Raw genomic sequence first — 19,322 nt, 5'->3', positions numbered from 1 at the left:
GGGTCAGCAGGAGGAGGAGAGGAGCAAAGTGTAGGCCGAAGCCTGCACTGGTGGCAGCTTTTGTTCTGTTGTGCCAGCGTGGCTTGTGCTGGACACGTTGCCGACTACACAGCAGGGGAACAGCTGGCGGTGCTGAACCCCACTAACACATTGGCTGGTGTTTTTCTCTGTGCAGCTAGCATTTCCGGGCAAAAACTAGCGGTGTTTGAGCCCAGGGTCAGCAGGAGGAGTAGAGGAGCAGAGTGTAGGCCGAAGCCTAGTTGAACCAATTTCAAAGGTTACCTTTAACCCCCCCCTCAGGTGTTGCAAGGTACAAGAGCCACACCTTGTGCAGCATTAATGCTGCACAAGTAAAAGGTTGCTCTATTTGTTTTGCTCCTTGCACACGCTGACTAAAACACGTACACTATTTAGCCCATTATACTGTCAAACAGTTGTGGAGGCGTGACTTGTCTTTTTAACGAGACGCAGCACAGGTGTCAAAATTTGCACCTAGGTACTGGGCGCAGATTCCTGAGCGTTGTTATTTGCTGTACAGGAGTCTGCGCTATTGTGATCCCTTGGCCATGCGCTGTGAGCGCTTCCTGTCTTCTGACCTCATTTCATGTCGGCCGTTGCGGTTAGCGATGGACATGAATCCCAGACCCACAGTGTGTTTTCAAAAAATCACACTGCGTGGCTGGGATTCGTGGCCTTGTGCAGTAAATATGTTCACCGCTCACACATGTCCTTACACCTGCTTCAGACTGGGCGGCCTCAGCTGATCCCTTATCGCATGCCGCGGCCATGAGGCCGCACAGTCAGAAGAAGGCGGAAGGAGGGGAGTGAAAACAGGGGAACATATGCACTGCTCGTGCCCATCAATCACACCCTCGCAGTCAAAATATATGAGACAACGGGGGGCGTTGTGTCGGGCAGGGGGGACGCACAGGCACAGCCAGCCAACCAATGATGTCAGGAGACGGGCAGCGCTAACAATGGGGGTGCTGCGTGTCATTAAAAAGGAAAGTCACACCTCAGGGACATTGTAATGGTCTGTAATGAGACACATTTTGTACTTGTTGAGTTCCACGTGTGCAAGGAGAAAAAGTCAGCCACCTTGTACAAATGCAGCAGTACTGCTGTACAAGGTGGCTGTTATACATAGAAACACCTGGGGGGGTGGGGGGCAGGCTCCCTTCAATTTCAGTTCATGTGCCTGCGTGGCGTTTGCAGGTCACGTTGCAAGCTACACAGCAGGGGAACAGCTGGCGTTGCTGAACCCCACTGACACATTGACTGGTGTTTTTCTCTGTGCAGATTGCATGTCCGGGCAAAAACTAGCGGTGTTAGAGCCCAGGGTCAGCAGGAGGAGGAGGAGAGGAGCAAAGTGTAGGCCGAAGCCTGCACTGGTGGCAGCTTTTGGTCGGTTGTGCCAGCGTGGCTTGTGCTGGACACGATGCCGGCTACACAGCGGGGGAACAGCAGGCGGTGCTGAACCCCACTAACACATTGGCTGGTGTTTTTCTCTGTGCAGCTAGCATGTCCGGGCAGAAACTGGCGTTGTTTGAGCCCAGGGTCAGCAGGAGGAGGAGAGGAGCAAAGTGTAGGCCGAAGCCTGCACTGGTGGCAGCTTTTGTTCTGTTGTGCCAGCGTGGCTTGTGCTGGACACGTTGCCGACTACACAGCAGGGGAACAGCTGGCGGTGCTGAACCCCACTAACACATTGGCTGGTGTTTTTCTCTGTGCAGCTAGCATTTCCGGGCAAAAACTAGCGGTGTTTGAGCCCAGGGTCAGCAGGAGGAGTAGAGGAGCAGAGTGTAGGCCGAAGCCTAGTTGAACCAATTTCAAAGGTTACCTTTAACCCCCCCCTCAGGTGTTGCAAGGTACAAGAGCCACACCTTGTGCAGCATTAATGCTGCACAAGTAAAAGGTTGCTCTATTTGTTTTGCTCCTTGCACACGCTGACTAAAACACGTACACTATTTAGCCCATTATACTGTCAAACAGTTGTGGAGGCGTGACTTGTCTTTTTAACGAGACGCAGCACAGGTGTCAAAATTTGCACCTAGGTACTGGGCGCAGATTCCTGAGCGTTGTTATTTGCTGTACAGGAGTCTGCGCTATTGTGATCCCTTGGCCATGCGCTGTGAGCGCTTCCTGTCTTCTGACCTCATTTCATGTCGGCCGTTGCGGTTAGCGATGGACATGAATCCCAGACCCACAGTGTGTTTTCAAAAAATCACACTGCGTGGCTGGGATTCGTGGCCTTGTGCAGTAAATATGTTCGCCGCTCACACATGTCCTTACACCTGCTTCAGACTGGGCGGCCTCAGCTGATCCCTTATCGCATGCCGCGGCCATGAGGCCGCACAGTCAGAAGAAGGCGGAAGGAGGGGAGTGAAAACAGGGGAACATATGCACTGCTCGTGCCCATCAATCACACCCTCGCAGTCAAAATATATGAGACAACGGGGGGCGTTGTGTCGGGCAGGGGGGACGCACAGGCACAGCCAGCCAACCAATGATGTCAGGAGACGGGCAGCGCTAACAATGGGGGTGCTGCGTGTCATTAAAAAGGAAAGTCACACCTCAGGGACATTGTAATGGTCTGTAATGATACACATTTTGTACTTGTTGAGTTCCACGTGTGCAAGGAGAAAAAGTCAGCCACCTTGTACAAATGCAGCAGTACTGCTGTACAAGGTGGCTGTTATACATAGAAACACCTGGGGGGGTGGGGGGCAGGCTCCCTTCAATTTCAGTTCATGTGCCTGCGTGGCGTTTGCAGGTCACGTTGCAAGCTACACAGCAGGGGAACAGCTGGCGTTGCTGAACCCCACTGACACATTGACTGGTGTTTTTCTCTGTGCAGATTGCATGTCCGGGCAAAAACTAGCGGTGTTAGAGCCCAGGGTCAGCAGGAGGAGGAGGAGAGGAGCAAAGTGTAGGCCGAAGCCTGCACTGGTGGCAGCTTTTGGTCGGTTGTGCCAGCGTGGCTTGTGCTGGACACGATGCCGGCTACACAGCGGGGGAACAGCAGGCGGTGCTGAACCCCACTAACACATTGGCTGGTGTTTTTCTCTGTGCAGCTAGCATGTCCGGGCAGAAACTGGCGTTGTTTGAGCCCAGGGTCAGCAGGAGGAGGAGAGGAGCAAAGTGTAGGCCGAAGCCTGCACTGGTGGCAGCTTTTGTTCTGTTGTGCCAGCGTGGCTTGTGCTGGACACGTTGCCGACTACACAGCAGGGGAACAGCTGGCGGTGCTGAACCCCACTAACACATTGGCTGGTGTTTTTCTCTGTGCAGCTAGCATTTCCGGGCAAAAACTAGCGGTGTTTGAGCCCAGGGTCAGCAGGAGGAGTAGAGGAGCAGAGTGTAGGCCGAAGCCTAGTTGAACCAATTTCAAAGGTTACCTTTAACCCCCCCCTCAGGTGTTGCAAGGTACAAGAGCCACACCTTGTGCAGCATTAATGCTGCACAAGTAAAAGGTTGCTCTATTTGTTTTGCTCCTTGCACACGCTGACTAAAACACGTACACTATTTAGCCCATTATACTGTCAAACAGTTGTGGAGGCGTGACTTGTCTTTTTAACGAGACGCAGCACAGGTGTCAAAATTTGCACCTAGGTACTGGGCGCAGATTCCTGAGCGTTGTTATTTGCTGTACAGGAGTCTGCGCTATTGTGATCCCTTGGCCATGCGCTGTGAGCGCTTCCTGTCTTCTGACCTCATTTCATGTCGGCCGTTGCGGTTAGCGATGGACATGAATCCCAGACCCACAGTGTGTTTTCAAAAAATCACACTGCGTGGCTGGGATTCGTGGCCTTGTGCAGTAAATAGGTTTGCCGCTTACACATGTCCTTACACCTGCTTCAGACTGGGCGGCCTCAGCTGATCCCTTATCGCCTACCACGGCCAGGAGGCCGCACAGTCTGAAGAAGGCGGAAGGAGATGAGTTAAGACAGGCGAACATATGCACTGCTCGTGCCCATAAACCACACCCTCGCTGACAAAATAAATATGACAACGAGGGGCGTTGTTTCTAGCAGGGCGGATGCACAGGCGCAGCCAGCTAACCATGATGACAAAAGACGGGAAACGCTACCAAGGGGGGTGCTGCGTATCATTACAAAGGAAAGTCACACCTCAGGGACAGTGGAATGGTCTCAATGAGACACATTTTGTACGTGTTGAGTTCCACGTGGGCAAGGAGAAAAAGTCAGCCACCTTGTACAAATGCAGCAGTACTGCTGTACTAGGTGGCTGTTATACATAGAAACACCTGGGGGGGTGGGGCCAGGTTCCCTTTTAATTTCAGTTCCTGTGCCTGCATGGCGTTTGCAGGTCACGTTGCCGGCTACACAGCAGGGGAACAGCTGGCGTTGCTGAACCCCACTAACACATTGGCTGGTGTTTTTCTCTGTGCAGCTAGCACTTCCGGGCAAAAACTAGCGGTGTTTGAGCCCAGGGTCAGCAGGAGGAGGAGAGGAGCAGAGTGTAGGCCGAAGCCTGCACTGGTGGCAGCTTTTGTTCTGTTGTGCCAGCGTGGCTTGTGCTGGACACGTTGCCGACTACACAGCAGGGGAACAGCTGGCGGTGCTGAACCCCACTGACACATCACCTAGTGTTTTTTTCTGTGTAGACAACACTTCCAGGTGGCAACTGACAGTGTTGAAACCCAGGGAATCAAAGAGGAGCAGAGTGTAGGCCGAAGCCTGCAGTGGAGCAAGTTGAAAGGGAACCTTTAACCCCCCCCCCCCAGGCATTTGTTGCTGAAAGAGCCATCTTGTACAGCAGTAATACTGCACATGGAAAATGGTGGCTCCGAAAATTATGCTCCTTGCAAACGCTGAAGTACACACTCATATAATGTGTCCCCTCACACCGTCAAACCATCCCGGAAGTGGGACTTTCCTTTGTAATGTGACACAGCACAGCCGTCATTCCAACCCCCTTGGTGCCGGGCACCACCTCCTCAACGTTGTTTGGTTCTGTCACGGAGCCCGCACTGTAATGTTATCCCTTGGCCATGCACAGTTAGCGGTGCCCGTCTTCTGACATCATGTAGGTGTCAGGCTGGCAGTGCCTGTGCGTCCAAGCTGCCCGAGATCCAACCTTGCAGTGTCATCTAATGTAGTCCCACTGCGGGCCAGGGATCCATGGGCATGCGCAGTGCATATCATCGCCTCTCACTCACCTCCTTCCTGCTTCTTCAGACTGTGCGGCGTCACGGCCGTGGCATGCTATTAGGGATCAGCTGACGCCGCCTAGTCTGAAGAAGCGTGAAGAAGGGGAGTGAGAGGCTAGTATATGCACTGCGCATGGCCATGGATACCAGGCCCACTGTGGGATCACATTAGACGACACTGCGAGGTGTGATTTCGGGCAGCGTGGACGCACAGGCGCAGCCAGGACGACAACAAATGATGTCAGAGGACGGGCAGCGCAAACTGTGCATGGCCAAGGGATAACATAACAGCGCAGGGTCCATGACGGAATCAAACAACGCTAAGGAGGCAGCGCACGGTGCCAAGGGGGTAGCAATGACGGCTGTGCTGCGTCACATTACAAAGGAAAGTCCCACCTCCGGGACGGTTGGACGGTGTGAGGGGACACATTACATGAGTGTGTAGTTCAGCGTTTGCAAGGAGCATAATTTCAAGAGCGACCTTTCCCTTGTGCAGTATTAGTGCTGCACATGGTGGCTCTTTCAGTAACAAACGCCTGGGGGGGGGGGGGGACAGGTCCCCTTACATTTTAGTTGTGCCAGCGTGGCGGTCGCATGACACGTTGCCGGATACACAGCTGGGGATCAGCTGACGTTACTGAACCCCAATAACAGAGGAGCGACTGTTGACTGTGCACACAGCACTTCCAGGCACCAACTGGCGGTGTTAGAGCCCAGGGACAGCAGGAGGAGCAGATTGGAGGTATTGCCGCACACACAGCTGGGGATCAGCTGACGTTACTGAACCCCAATAACAGAGGAGCGACTGTTGACTGTGCACACAGCACTTCCAGGCACCAACTGGCGGTGTTAGAGCCCAGGGACAGCAGGAGGAGCAGATTGGAGGTATTGCCGCACACACAGCTGGGGATCAGCTGACGTTACTGAACCCCAATAACAGAGGAGCGACTGTTGACTGTGCACACAGCACTTCCAGGCACCAACTGGCGGTGTTAGAGCCCAGGGACAGCAGGAGGAGCAGATTGGAGGTATTGCCGCACACACAGCTGGGGATCAGCTGACGTTACTGAACCCCAATAACAGAGGAGCGACTGTTGACTGTGCACACAGCACTTCCAGGCACCAACTGGCGGTGTTAGAGCCCAGGGACAGCAGGAGGAGCAGATTGGAGGTATTGCCGCACACACAGCTGGGGATCAGCTGACGTTACTGAACCCCAATAACAGAGGAGCGACTGTTGACTGTGCACACAGCACTTCCAGGCACCAACTGGCGGTGTTAGAGCCCAGGGACAGCAGGAGGAGCAGAGGAACAGAGTGTAGGCCGAAGCCTGATTGGAGCAAGTTGAAAGGAAACCTTTAACCCCCCCCCCCAAGACGTTTGTAGCTGAAAGAGCCATGTTGTGCAGCACTAAGGATGCAAAAGGAAAAGGTTGCTCTTTTAATTATGCTCCTTGCAAACACCGAAGTAAACACTAAAAATGTGTCCCTTTATACCGTTAAACCGTTCCGGAGGTGCGAATTTCCTTCGTAATGGGACACAGCACAGCTGTCATTCCTATCCCCTTGATGCCGTGCGCTGCCTCCTCAGCGTTGTTTTAAGCTGCCACGGAGCCTCCGCTGTTCTGTTAGCCCTTGGCCATGCCCAATTAGCGCTGCCTGTCTTCTGACATAATTTGGTGTCAGGCTGTCAGTGCCTGTGCGTCCACGCTGCTCCAGATCCCACCTCGCAGTCTCATCTAACGTAATCCCACTGCGGGCCTTGGAACCATGGGCATGCACAGTGCATAACCTCGACTCTCACTCCCCTCCTTCCCTCTTCTTCAGACTGTGCGGTGTCACGGCCGTGGCATGCTAGGGATCAGCTGACGGCGCACAGTCTAAAGAAGGCGGAGGGAAATGAGCGAGAGCCCGAGGGGAAGATATGCACTGCGCATGCCCATGGATCCCAGGCCCGCAGTGTGACTCAATCAGAAGACACTGCGAGGCGGGATCTCGGGCACCGCGGCCGCACAGGCGCAGCCAGCCTGACACCAAATTATGTCAGAAGACAGGCAGCGCAAATAGGGCATGCCCAAGGGATAACAGAACAGCGCAGGCTCCGTGACAGCTTAAAACAACGCTGAGGAGGCAGCGCATGGCACCAAGGGGGTAGGAATGACGGCTGTGCTGCGTCACATTACGAAGGAAAGTCCCAGCTCCGGGACGGTATAACGGTATCAGTGAACACATTTTATAAGTGTTAAGTTCTGCGTGTGCAAAGAGCTAAAAAAAAAGAGCTACCTTTTCCTTGCGCAGCATTACTGCTGCACAAGATGGCTCTTTCAGTAACAAACGACGGGGGGGGGGGGGGGAGAGGTTCCCTTACATTTAGGTTGTTGTGCCAGCGTGGCGGTCGCAGGACACATTGCCGGCTACACAGCTGGGGATCAGCTGACGTTACTGAAACCCAATAACACTGGGTCGTATGTTTTTACTGTGCAGCCTGCACTTCTGAGCCGCAACTGGCGGTGTTGGAGCCCAGGAATAGCAGTTCAGGTGGTAGAAAGATGAACACAGCAGGAGACCTGGATGACACCCAATTACTTAATCAGGCAGAGGAGTGGCAAATTCCTGCGAGATCCAGGCCTGGTTCATTTTCAGGAAAGTAAGCCGGTCAACGTTATCGGAGGATAGTCGCATGCGACGGTCTGTTAGTACACCACCTGCGGCACTAAAGACACGTTCCGATAAGACACTAGCCGCAGGGCAAGCCAGCACCTCCAATGCATACTGGCTTAGCTCTGGCCATGTATCCAGCTTAGAGACCCAAAACTTGAACGGGGAAGAGCCGTCTGGGAGTACAGTAAGAGGGCAAGCCATGTAGTCTGTCACCATCTGACGGAACCGTTGCCTCCTGCTGACTGGAGCCGCCGGTGATGGTGTAGACATTTGGGGCGGGCACACAAAAGTGTGCCAGAGTTGTGCCATACTGGGCTTGCCTTGGGCAGAGGCACTGCTTCTGCTCCCTCTTTGGGCAGAGCCTCCCCCACTGCCTCGACGCACTGAGCTGCTTTGTAAAGCACTAGCAGCACTCCTCTCAGTTGGACAGGAGAAGATGATGGAATTCACCAGTGTGTCGTGGTACTCCCGCAATTTACGCTCCCGGGTCAACGCAGGGATGAGGTTTTGGACGTTGTCCCGGTAGTGAGGATCGAGGAGGGTGAACACCCAATAATCAGGCATGTTGAGAATGTGGTCGATGCGGCGGTCGTTTCTCAGGCACTGCAGCATGAAATCCACCATGTGCTGCAGAGTGCCAACCGGCCCAGAAACGCTGTCCCCTGCTTGAGACATGATCTCTGCCCGCTCGTCATCACCCCACCCTCGCTGTACACACTGACCACTGGACAATTGTGTCGCTCCCTCCTCTGGACGGAGCTCTTCCTCCTCCATTGACTCCTCCTCATCCTCCTCACAAATTGGCCCCTGCGTACCCCTTTGTGAGGAACCACGTGGCGCTGACTCTCCAGAAGCTGATGGAAAAGGTGACTCCTCATCCTCCACCTCTTCCACCACATCATCCCTTAACCCTTGCAAAGTTTGCTGAAGCAGGCAGATAAGGGGGACAGTCATGCTGACTAGTGCATCATCTGCACTTGCCATCCGCGTGGAATAATCAAAAGGACGCAAAACCTGGCAGACGTCCTTCATAGTGGCCCACTCTGTGGTTGTGAAGTCTGATCGGCGCTGACTGCGACTTCTTTGCGCCTGATGCAGCTGGTACTCCATAACTGCTTGCTGCTGCTCACACAACCGCTCCAACATATGTAACGTGGAATTCCACCGGGTAGGTAGGTCACATATGATGCGGTGTTCCGGAAGGCGGAATCGGCGCTGCAGAGCAGCAATGCGGGATCTGGCCAAGCTGGAACGCCGCAAGTGAGCACACTCTAGGCGGACCTTGTGCAGCAGGGCATCAAGATCCGGATAGTCCCTCAGAAAACTCTGCACAACCAAATTGAGCACATGTGCCAGACATGGGATGTGAGTGAGGTTGCCAAGGGCCAAAGCTGCCACCAGATTTCGGCCATTGTCACACACTACCATGCCTGGCTGGAGATTCGCTGGCAGTAACCACACATCGCTCTCCTGCTTTATGGCATTCCAGAGCTCCTGCGCTGTGTGGCTTCGATGCCCCAATGAAACTAGTTTCAAGACGGCCTGCTGACGTTTGGCCACGGCTGTGCTCATGTCGGTCATAGGTAAACGTTCACGGGTCCATGTGGGGGTGGACTGTGACGGATCCTGCAGAGAGGAATCAGAGGAACTGGTGTAAGAGGAGGAGTCGATGCGTACAGACTGGATTCCTGCAATCCTTGGAGTGGGCAGGACACGTCCTGCGCCACTCGCACGATCTGTACCTGGCTCAACAACATTAACCCAATGGGCAGTGAGGGAAACATATCGCCCCTGTCCATGCTGACTGGTCCACGCATCGGTGGTGAGGTGGACCTTGCTACTGACGGCGTTCAGTAGCGCATGTTTTATGTTTGCCTCAACATGCCTGTGCAGGGCAGGGACAGCCTGCCTGCTGAAGTAAAAGCGGCTGGGCACCTTGTACTGTGGGACTGCCAATGCCATCAAGTCACGGAAGCTGTCAGTCTCCACCAGCCTGAACGAGAGCATTTCCAGGGACAACAGTTTGGCAATGCCTGCATTCAGAGCCTGTGCTCGGGGGTGGTTGGCCGAGAATGCCCGCCTTTTCTCCCATGCCTGTACTACCGATGGCTGTAGAGTAGACTGGGAGTGTGAGGATGACTGGGAAGGTGGTGCTGTGGGTGGAATTACACAAGGTCTCTGGGAGGAAGCCAAACCAGCTGTGCGTGAGCTGGAGGAAGAGGCAACACGAGCTGAAGAGGTGGTAGCTGCCGCTGTTGGTTGGCCTACATCTTCAGTGTGTTTCTGTAACTCCACCGCGTGCCTGGTCCGCACATGTTTCCACATATTTGTGGTATTGAGGTTGCTGACATTTTTCCCTCTTTTTACTTTATGATGACACAGCTTGCATTTGACAAAACAAATGTCATCTGCAACTGTGTCAAAAAAGGACCAGGCACTGCAAGTCTTGGGAGCGCCCTTTTTGGCTTTGGAAAGAGACAGGCTCCTAACGGGTGCCAAAGTGGAGGCTACAGGCTCCGCAGTCTTCCCCCTCCCTCTCCCTCTTTGGCCCGTAAGAGGAAGCTCTTCCTCTGAGCTGCTCCCACCACCTTCCTGTTCCTCACGCCACGATGGGTCAAGGACCTCATCATCTCCACTACCCTCTGCCACCAACTGCTCCTCCTGGGTAGTCTCAGCAGCACAGTACGCACGAGAAAGCGGCACCTGAGTTTCATCATCAGATGCGTACTGCGCTGTGGTCACCGGAGGCACTGGCCCACCTGCCTCTTCAGAGTCAGAGAGAAAAAGGTGTTGGGCATCACTGCACACTGCCTCTTCTTCCATTTCTCCAATGCTGCTTGGCTGGCCCCCTGTTTCCAAGCCAAGAGATTCAGAGAACAGAAGTAGAGACGGCTCCTGTCCTGGGCTCTCTGACTGCCTGGCCAATTTGGCAGGTGGTGAAGAGACAGATGGCTGCTCTCCAGTGCTCTGTGCCTGAGAGGATGTGGCACTAACTGAAGTCGATGCCGAGGCGTTAGCTGCCATCCACCCGACAACGGCTTCAATTTGGTCTTCACGCAGCAGCGGTGCACGGCGCTCTCCGACAAAGCTGCGCATGAAGGACTGTTCCCTGCTGAAACTGAGTGACGACGAGTCACCGGCGCCCGCAGCAGGCACAGAATCACCACGTCCTCTCCCTGCTCCTCTCCCTGCTCCGCGCCCACGCCCACGTGCCTTACTCCCTGCCCTCTTCATCTTGGTTGACAGATAAAGATAAGCAGAAAAGTACTAAGGCCTTAGTGTGCTTATTCCTGTAATGCTCCTCCTAACAGGTGTAAGAAACACTAATGTTGTAAATTGTGGACTAAACTTTATTATTTTTCAAATGTGGCCTACACAAGTGTAAGTTGTGTTTGGTGAACTTAATCTTTTTTTTGGTGCAGATCGGGCTACAGAGCTAGTTTAAATCACACGGAGACCGTGCAGACAGCCGTAAACGGCGCTGCAAGGCCAAGAAACCCTCCTCTAGGTTATCCTATATAGTGTTTTTCCACTATTTAGCTGGATACAAGTGGAAAGACACTAATAGGAATTTTTTTTTTCAAATTTTAAACTGGCTGCACTATTTGAAAAAAAGGAAATTGTTTTTCAAGGTATGAGGCAGTAACGCACCCTGAGCTGAATCCAACCGGCTATGGCTGCACACAGACTACAGGGCGAGCTGCGCTCACACAGAGACCGTGCAGACAGCCGTAAACGGCGCTGCAAGGCCCCCAAAAAAACCTCTAGGTTATCCTATGTAGTGTTTTTCCACAATTGAGCTGGAGACTGGTGGAAAGACACTAATAGGAATTTTTTTTTTTTTCAAATTTTAAACAGGCTGCACTATTTGAAAAAAAGGAAAATTTTTCTCAAGGTATGAGCCAGTAACGAACCCTGAGCTGAATCCAACCGGCTATGGCTGCACACAGACTACAGGGCGAGCTGGGCTCACACGGAGACCGTGCAGACAGCCGTAAACGGCGCTGCAAGGCCAAAAAACCCTCCTCTAGGTTATCCTATATAGTGTTTTTCCACTATTTAGCTGGATACGAGTGGAAAGACACTAATAGGAATTTTTTTTTTCAAATTTTAAACAGGCTGCACTATTTGAAAAAAAGGAAAATTTTTCTCAAGGTATGAGCCAGTAACGAACCCTGAGCTGAATCCAACCGGCTATGGCTGCACACAGACTACAGGGCGAGCTGGGCTCACACGGAGACCGTGCAGACAGCCGTAAACGGCGCTGCAAGGCCCAAAAACCCCCCTCTAGGTTATCCTATGTAGTGTTTTTCCACAATAGAGCTGGAGACTGGTGGAAAAACACTAATAGGAAATTTGAGAAAAAATGTGCAGCAGGCTGCACTAAGAGCAAAAAAGAACAACTGTGTGAGGCAGTGTGAACCCCCCCTGAGCTGAATACAACCGGGTATATGGCTGCACACAGACTACAGAGTGAGCTGCACACACACACACACACACACACACAGAGACCTTGCAGAACGCTGTTAAAACAGCGCTGCAAGGCAAGAGCAAGGTGAACAGTGAAGAACACACAGCGTTTTGCTAAATTAGCGTTTGGAAAGGAAAATAAAGCAATTAGCTAGCTGAACTGGCCCTCAGTTAGAACACAGCGTCCTGTCCCTAACTGAAATCACAGCAGAGTGAGCGCAAAATGGCGGCAGCGCTTTTTTATAGTGCAGAGTGACATCATTTCAGCAGCCAATCCAAGCCTTGCCAGTACTTACATGCCCACCATGCTAAACAGGATGTGCCCACACTTTCATTCATTCCTCATTGGCTGCTGCGTTCAATTTGAATTCTGGGAACTTCCGATTCCGGTATCCGATACGCGGGAAGTATCGGAATTCAGTATCGGAATTCCGATACCGCAAATATCGGCCGATACCCGATACTTGCGGTATCGGAATGCTCAACACTACTCAAGACTAAACTCATATGATGCTGTACAGCAGCAGCATTTCCGCCAATGAATTTATTGAGATGATGACACAGGCAAGTTAAAGAAAATGTCCTTTATTGTCCAAACACTGCACACAGGAAATTGCTCACCTCCGGATCACAGTCGGGAATATGGAAAAAAGGGACATAAGGATTCCAAGGCTTACTTAATGGCCAAACAACCCTTGTCCATTACGCTAGCATTTTTTTCTGCCAGGGTAAGTGTTAGGGCTAGCGGAATGCACCAAATAATTAGATAGAATAAGGTGCATTCACAGCCCGGGGTCCACCGTGCAGAGATGGAACCTGCTGCTGAGTAATGACGGCCTATATGGCGGTACAAAATGGATTCACACACAGATTAACTTCACCCTGTATGAAGAAAGCGATCCCTGTTGCATCACAGGGCCGCGGTACCGCACAACAGAGAGCAAGCAAGAAGTCACAGAACTCAATCCCAAAACTCTGGATTAGAGTTCATCTAGACCTCTTGCGCTCGTCACCGCAACTGGAGTGTCAGAGTAAATAAAATAATAATAATTATTTAGATGCACGAGAGTGTGTGCGGTGCCACTTTGGCGGACGTCCCTAACCACCCAGTCTTGGGTAAGGAAAGCGCTGTGAAAGGGCACGGCGATGCATTGGCGGTCACAGCAACTTGATGCTGTTTTGTGTGTCATGTGCTGATAGCAATCATCCACCTTATTCGAGCAGTCATACACAAAGGAGAGGATAATTAATGAACGACTTTCACACGTCAACACACACACGTTTACAAGTGTACACTAGCCGCTCGGCCATGCGAACCTTTTATAGCTGCAGTGCTACAAGACCTTCCAGATGGTCCAATAGAAGCCGCAACAGGACCTGAGCATGTGACCCTCGATCTCCAATGGGAGGTCGTCCCGTGGGCATGCTCAATATGGAATAAGCAGGACTTAGTCCCAGAAAGATCTGTTCGCTGCCGATCAGTGCTGCCTACAAAGGCAGAGCCAGGAAGGACAGTAGTAACCAGTCTCCCAGTATCAGCCTGAACTAGACGCTGGGACCAACGTCTAAGCTGAGCAGGCTCCACTGCAGCTGGAGAAGAATGGGAGACCACAGCGGAGATGGTTCAAGATTACCTCTGTGCCGAGGAGGGAACTCAACACCTAACAGTAAGTTTCCTGTTCAATTAGGTGACCAGATATTCTTCTCCACACAGCTCTTGCCACAGTACTGCTCCTAGCCTGACCTCAGAGGCATCTGTTTGCTCGATAAACCTAAAGTTGGGACTGATAAGGGTGGGCTGTTACCAGAGTGCCTACTTCATGGACTGGAAGGCATCCTCCGGCTGAAAATTCCACCAGACCATGACCAACTTTCATCCTTTTAAGAGATCGGTAAGTGATACCAATCCTCCAGCAAAATTAGGTTCAATGTCTATAATATCCAATTTTGATCGACCGACCCTCCTGGAAAGGTTCACCATTGTTCCATGTTTTCATCATTTGTGGATAATGGCTATCACCGTGGTTTGCTAGAGTCCCAAAGCTTTAGAAATGGCTTTATAACCTTTTCCAGACTAATAGATCTCAATTACTTTGTTTCTTATTTGTTCCTTAATTTTGATAGCGGAATGATGTCTAGCTTTTGAGAACATTTGGTCTACTTCACTGTGTCAGGCAGGTCCTATTTAAGCGATATCTTGATTGAGAACAGATGTGGCAGTAATCAGGCCTGGGTGTGGCTGGGGAATTTGAACTCAGCTTCCATTGAGGCTATGTGCACACGCTATGGATAACTGCAGATTATTCCGGACTGATTTTGGTAAATCCACGGATTTGCCGCATTTTTTTGCGGTTTTTGTGCGGATTCCACCTGCGGATTAATACCTGCGAATTCCTATTGAGGAGCAGGTGTAAACCGCTGCGGAATCCGCACAAAAAATTGACACGCTGCGGAAAAAACAACGCTATGTTTCCACGCGTTTTTTTCCGCAGCATGTGCACTGCGGATTTTGTTTTCCATAGCTTTACATGGTACTGTAAATGCATGGAAAACTGCTGCGAATCTGCAGCGGCCAATCCACTGCGGATCCGCAGCAAAATCCGCAGCGTGTGCACATAGCCTAACTATGATAAACCACCGTTAATTTATGTTTTAAGGGGGATAATCACGTTTTCACACAGGGCTTTGTAGGTTTTGATTTCTTTTTCCATTTATAATAAAGACCCTAATTTAAAAACTGCATTTTGTGTTTACTTGTGTTATCTTTGTCTAATATTTAACCCTTTCACAACCTTGGGTTGTCCGTTTTTGAGTTTCCATTTGTTGCTCTCCTTCTTCCCAAAGCCATAACTTTTTTATTTTTCTGTCAATATGGCCATGTGATGGCTTGTTTTTTTTGCGGGATGAGTTGTACTTTTGAATGACTCCATTGGTTTTGCCATATAGTGTACTGAAAATGGGAAAAAAATCCAAGTGTGATGAAATTGCAAAAAAGTGCAATTCCACAACTGTTTTTTGCTTTGCTTTATTAACATATTTATTACATGCTAAACTGACCAGCCATTATTATCCTCCAACTCATTAAGAGTTTGTAGATATCCAACATGTATAGGTTCTTTTTTTTAAGTGGTAAAAAATAAATCCAAAGTTTAAAAAAAAAAAAAAGTCGCCATTTTCTATGACTCCCAGCATCTCCATTTTTTGTGCTCTTGGACTGTGTGAGGGCTTATTGTTTGCATGCCGAGCTGATGTTTTTATTGATATAATTTTGAGGTAGATACAATCTTTTGATTGCCTGTTATTACATTTTAATGCAATGGTGCGGCGACCAAAAAAAATCAGTTTTTTTCTCGTTACGCCGTTTACTGATTGGATTAATTCTTTTTATATCTTGATAGATCTAGTTATTCTGAATGTGGCAATTTCAAATATGTGTATTTTTTATTTATTTTTAATTGTTTTATTTTAAACGGGGGGTGATTTAAACTTTTATACACATTTTTTAATGTTTTTAAAAACTTTTTTTTACTTTTCACTTGCTTCCATAGTCTCCATGAGAGACTAGAAGCTGCGATCATCCGATCGCTTGTGCTACACGGAGCAGGGCTTCAGCCATGCTCTATGCAGCAGAAATGCTCTCTTGCTATGAGCGCCAACCACTGGGTGGTGCTCATAGCAACCCGTCAATGACAACCACAGGGGTCTGCTGCAGACCCTGGGTTGTCATGCCAACCCATTGTGACCTCTGTGGTAATGTAGGCGGGATAAGAAACGCGTTTCCATTGCAATAATGTTAAATGCCGCTGTTCGAGATTCACAGTGGCATTTAACATGTTAACAGCCACGGTTGGATCACGATTCCACCCTGCTAATGGCACATGTCAGCTATTCAAATCAGCTTACATGTGCCGGAAAAGTTGCGGGCTCATCGCCGGAGCCCGCAACAGACATCGGGAGCCCACCTTGGACGTACCTATACCCCTAAGGTGGTAAATGGGTTAAATTTGTTTAGTAATCTGAAATATTTAAGTGGAACAAACATTCAAAAGAATATCAAATCAGCAAGGGGGCAAACACCTTTTCACACAACTGCATATATCTACTTTCCACCTGTTACCTTATTTGTTTCATGCTGTTGATGTTGCTCCGATACCTCTTCTAATATAATTTTTGTGCGTTTATAATTATATCTTGTACCTTTATGTCTTTAATTAGTCATGTCATCTTGATGTCCTTAATAAAATTTTGAATTTGTTAACTAATATTGTATAATTTACTCCTTATTAAGTACGGTAGATCTTTTTGGTCAGGATACTTTACTTTTGGCATGACACAGGACATAAAAGTGCTCATCTTTTCTTCCCCAGGCCATCTTCAGCATCTTCTATATGGATTGTCATATCTATGAAATACATTGTCAAAATGTGTTTATTTCTAGCAAAAAAAAAAAGTTTTTAATTATGATATTATATGTTTGGGCATTTTTAAAAAGTTTAACCAGAATTGCTTACATTTACATGCTGATACCACTTGGGAAAACAACCATCTAATGGTAACAATCGTAAGCTAAATAATTAAATTGTTTTTACTTCTCATTGTAAGCGGATGATATTTTTAACTGCACTTTAATAATGCCATGGCCTTTATAAGCCAAATTAATGTTTTCTGTCATCCTGTTTCTGAAGTACATGTCAGCTTAATTAAACTATTAATGGCTGGCAAATTTTTAAGTATGTCATATACTTCATTAAATCGTGACTGCTCCGAACAAGATGATGCAGAAAAATATACTAAATCCGTAAAAGATTCTCGCTCTTCCTAAAGTTCTCATTGCTCACGAAAGGTTATAAAGAGACACGTCTATTTTCCTTGATGAGTCGCGTCGATCAACAAATCCATTCTCATACAAAAGATTTCATCGACTTCTTTAGAATTAGATTGCAAGAATCAATTTTCATATTTTCCTCTTTGCGGAAAGCTTATTTTTTTTATGCAAATGAGGAGAACGGCAATGGCATTTATTCAAAACTGCAGTTCATGCAAAGTTTAACTTCTCTTTAATAGGATACTCACAGATATAAAAATGTTTAAAGTCAATTGAGTATTATGGCGCCGGAGTTGACTAGATCTCTTTAGGCCAATTTATGGAATAATAAGTGGCCGTTTGTATACCAGGTGACTGATACGCTACTTTATTCCAGCGCTAAGCTTTATGTTTGTCTACATTTTGCAAAAAGTTTTGTCGATAGATTTCCACAAATAACAACTTAACTGAATAATTATCAACAGGATCAATTTATATATTTAGGGGCGATTCATTAATGCATTTGCGCCAGTTTGTTGTCTACTTTTTGATGTATTTTCCTGTTTTCCATTTCCCTAAAGGCTGTATGTACGACTGTATTTTCAGTCCGAGTACTGTTTGCAGAAATACTGGACAGCACTTGGACCAATGTTATTCAATGGGGCAATGCAGGGAACAATTTTTTTCACTGACCAAATCTGTGGGTGAAAAAAAATTGCAGCATGCACTAGTTTCTTTTGTGAATTGGATGAATTTCATCCATTCAAGTCCATGGGTAAATAAAGATTATTATTATGATATTAAAAAGGTACTTAGATAGTGTTTTTTGATCAAAGAGCAGAAAAGCCAATCAACCATGTCAAAGTGACCTTTTAATATGGATGGTCCCTAACCACTATTTGCCTTACCTCTAGGCATAGGCTTGTAATTAAAATCTTGCAAAGGAAAGGTGAATGGATAAGAGTGTTGAGTCCAGGAGTGGGCCACACCCCAATTGCCTATGGTGCCAAAATACACAGAGGAACAGGAAGAAAATATAGTGGTTAGGGACTATGCATATTAAAAGAAGTTCACCTTGATGTGGTTGGATGACTTTTGTGCTTTTTGGTCAAAAACTCTAACTATTTTATGTTTTTAATGTTTGTAGCAATATTGAAGTTCAGATATTCTTTAATCGCAGTGTGCTGACCCATCAGGAATGTATTTGGTGATATATATTGGCTACAGAGCGCATTTGCGTACCTGTACATTACTTTATTACTATAGGTGTGCCAGACCCATTTTTTTTTTTCCATTTTCAGTTTACCATTTGCAAATTTTAGCAAAGTTTGTCAGAAATCTTCTCCAGTCCCTTACTAGAATGATTTTATGTATGACAAATATTTTGATGCAATTTTAGCTTCATTTTGAAAAGGATCGGTATGACTTTTTGCACTCGTGAGTCACAAAATGTATGAACCCTGTGCACCATTTTAATGAATTTGATGCAAAAACCCATCAGAGAATGCTGCAAAACAAAAAAAGAAAAGTCACTTCAAAAAGTTGCAAATGGTGAATCGAGCCCTCGGTTTTTGGGAGCAGCTTTTTTAGCTAAAGTCAGAAGAGAATAGAAAGGTCAGGAGTAGCATTAGGATGGTTTTATATACAGAATTTTTTTTTAGAAACACACACTTTCTGTCTGTACTGCAGATTTTTGAGCCAAAACCTGGAGTATATTACAGAAGAATGGGAAGGAAGGACTTAAGATGAGGAAACAGTGAGAGCAGGCATCGCTCATGGGAGTATTCATCAGCCGGCGCCTGCGTTATAAAGAAATCAATTTTTAAAAAATGACGTAGGGTCTGTTCTATTTTTGATATCCAGTGCTGGAAAAACTGACAGCTGTGGGCTGCAACCCTCAGATGTCAGCTTTGTCATGACTGGTTATAATGAATAGAGGGGTCCCCACGCTGTTTTTTAAATTATTTAAATAAATAATTATAACATGGTATGGGGTTCCCCCATTTTTTAAAATGAGCTAAGCTAAAGCACACAGGTGATGGCTGATAATCTCAGGCTGGTAAGAGGCCATGGATATTGCCCCCCTAGCCTAAAAATAGCAGCCTGCAGCTGCCCCACTAAAGGCGCATCTATTAGATGCTCCAATTATGCAGCTTTGCCTGACTCCTCCTCCCACTTTATTAATAGAGAGGCGTCTATAAGACGCCTATCCATTACTAAC

The sequence above is a fragment of the Ranitomeya imitator genome, chromosome 8, assembly GCF_032444005.1.
Source record: "Ranitomeya imitator isolate aRanImi1 chromosome 8, aRanImi1.pri, whole genome shotgun sequence".
In the NCBI taxonomy this organism is placed as follows: Eukaryota; Metazoa; Chordata; class Amphibia; order Anura; family Dendrobatidae; genus Ranitomeya; species Ranitomeya imitator.
Note: the sequence above shows the minus strand (reverse complement) of the source record.